Source organism: Rhincodon typus, chromosome 18, assembly GCF_021869965.1.
Source record: "Rhincodon typus isolate 14 chromosome 18, sRhiTyp1.1, whole genome shotgun sequence".
Classification (NCBI taxonomy): Eukaryota; Metazoa; Chordata; class Chondrichthyes; order Orectolobiformes; family Rhincodontidae; genus Rhincodon; species Rhincodon typus.
The window spans coordinates 38,885,492-38,888,655 of record NC_063349.1 but is presented as its reverse complement, the minus strand read 5'-3'; positions in this window follow the sequence as shown (position 1 = coordinate 38,888,655).

Here is a 3,164-nt window from a genome sequence, read left to right as displayed (position 1 = left end):
TTTTGTGATTAGTCAGGGGACAGTCACAGCAGTGAAAAGAAAATATACCATGTCATTAAAACGTCAATATAGAGGTTGTCAGCCTTATTCAAAAAGCTGTGGTATTTCTCCCCAACAGCTGGCATGCCATCAACACTCAGTTTCTTATCCATATCCTGCTGCCATTGCCATTATTTTTCAATAGTTGGATGCCACGTAGACCTATTAAAAGAAAATCTGATTTTACTCTCCTGTAAAAGGCATCTGTGGTAGTAACCCTGCGAAATATTTTCACCTGTACAGCAATTCAATGGACTGAAGTAGTTTTAGTTAAGAAGAAAAGAACTTCTCTTTCTATAGATTCCTGATAAAAAAATAGTAGTGCTTCTGGTGTTCTTCAATTTCCTGTCTTAACATTGACAATTAAGTTGAAGAAAAACAATAAGTAATAATTGAATCCCAAATCTTAAAATATCATAGGTCAGACTACATTATTGCATCATCAAATGAGCCTTTTACTGCCTCGTTGTTCATTCAAGGCCTATGCTCTTAAAACAGATTAGAACTTAGTGGAGATTTTCTCTTTAAAGGCTGACACAAAATATGGTGGATAATGAGAAGCAGATTACTATAAAAAGGTGAAGCTATTTATCAATAGGGGCTAAAGATCTGTAGAAGGGGTGCGTTGGGGATATTTGATGTATTTGCTTTATTACTACAATACTGCAGCCATGAAGGAATTTGCACTTTTGGCATCTTCAGAGAGTTCTGCTAAAAATATAATACAAGGTCTGCTTTGTATTGTTCAGGCATAAGTTCGTGTTTCAAAACCCAAAATGCATTGTCTGTTTAATTTGATCAAACGTACTAACTTAATTAGTTTTGTCCCATGTATAAAGTTGATCACTACAATCAAAAACTCATAAACCTTCATTGTTTAAGAATCATATACCTACAGTTTCTGAACTACAACTTGCATTTACTTTTCCCCTCTAATGTTGTGCCTTCCCAAACCCAATCACTGCCAAAGGCATTTCACAGGAACAGGACAACAATTGAACCAGAGACAAAGGAAGAAATATTAGCACTGATGCACATTTTAGTGAGTGTTTTAAAGGGGAAGAAAGAAAGGTGAAGATCTTTAGGGAAGGAATTTCTGATCTTAAAGTCTAGATGCCTGGAAAGAACAAGTAGAATTCACAAAGTAGCTAGAGTTGACGAAAAGCAATTCACATAGTGTTTAAGGGTGGGAAAGAAATGAAGGAGAGTTGGAAATTATGGGGCCATGAATGGATTTGAACTTAGGGATAAGGATTTTAAATTTGAGGCATTGGAGAAAAGGTGGGACAGTGAGCACAGGAGTGTTGGGGTGATGTATGTTTGGACTTGTTCAATAGAGTGTTGGATAGGTTAATACTTAAGGAGGCTGGATATTAGACATCTTACCAGCAGCCTGGCAGAAGGAAAAACATAAATAATGGCTTCAAAAGATGGGAAGAGGGGGACAGTGATGGCCAATAAAAGAAAATGGAAATATGTGATCTTTGTGATGCAGAGGAAATGCCATAGGTGAGCTCAGCTCAAGGCTAAATTTTCGACCAAGTTTGTTAAAATGTCTGGCTCAGCCTAAGAAAATAATCAGTGTTGGTGAGAATACCTTTTCTGTTAGCTCAGAGACCAGACATTTGCTGGGACAATGGCCATGGAGGTAGATGGAATTGGTGATAAGGAATTGAAATTTGTGTTGGTGGGGGAAAATGGGGCTGGGGGAGGACAGGATAATTGCAAATGATGAAGAACTGTGATAGCTGTGCGTATTCAGAGGTGTGACCCTCACAGCAAGTGCATCTCAGAAAATCACAGGAGTACAGCCAGAGGTTGACAACAATTTCCCAGTTGTGCTTTCTGCAACAGTTAGGTCACAGTATCACCCTTCATTCCAAATCAAAATAACATGATCAGTGAATTGAGGGGGGCAACATTCTGACATTGCATGGCAATTGTACAGAGTGTACTTTTCATTAGCAAAGAATTCATGAAAATCATAAAAAAGACAAAAAATGGTCAAGAAAATCTATCTAAAAATATGAAGAGTAAATTATTGTTTTGTTACTTTAATGCTTGCGAAACTAGGCAAGATAATTCCAGGGCATGCTGACAGTATACATTGCCTGAAGAGATTGTGTCTCTAATGCAAAGTGAATGAACATTGCCTTTCCCAAGGACATCCCCGCCTGTCAAAACTTATTAGACACAGATTTACGGTAATCATGGACATAAAGGCACATAACAGTTCACAGCAAATTTACGCTATGAAACAAAATAACAGTTAAGCCTGGCTGATATGAATTTATAGCTTCATACTTTTCCTTCATTGATAACACCAATAACTCGCAGAGTTCATTATTGCTGTTTAACATGCATAAAAGCAAACACAAAGTGATTGAGCATAGCTAATAAACAACTCTAGATGCTGTTGAGATTTGGGATAGGAACATTACTTACTTATGCTCCCTGTAGAACTGGGTTTTATTCCAAGGGCAGAATTTATCTGGGAAATCAATATAATTCAATTAAATGTCTTGATGCAGTGGCCATGAGCAACACCATAGAAAATGAATGAGTATTTATGACATAACAGGTGCACTTTTAAGATGCAATGTGAACAAACAGCAGTTTAAGGTGATGTAGTGTGTGTTACAGCAACCATGCAAAGGTTTTGACCTCTTGTTAGTTTTTTGAGAACACAATGTTTAGTTGCACCTGTTGCATTTTACTTCACAATAAATGTCATTGGACGAGAAGTCATACTTATGAAAGATTTTGGTCCAAAAAATGCTATCACGATTATTATTGTCATGGCTGACAGTGTTCTCTGTTTCTTAAGTTAGGGATTGCTCAACAAATGTTGGCTTGGACAGTGACACTTACAACCCATGAAAGACTACACTTTTAAAGTGAAATTGCCACAAGTGAGTGCAGATATGCAATAAGATGCTTAAATTGAGGAGCTCCTGTCAGACGTATGTTGCTTTGCCATTGGCTTAACAAAAACCAGTCTTACCATCTGGCTCCCCAAGCAAATAGATCAAACAGGATGAAGTTTCGACTTGCCGTGGACAGTTCAGTCAAGTATTTCACGTTTACATGCATTTTCAATAATGTAATAAGGCTAATTACTGTGA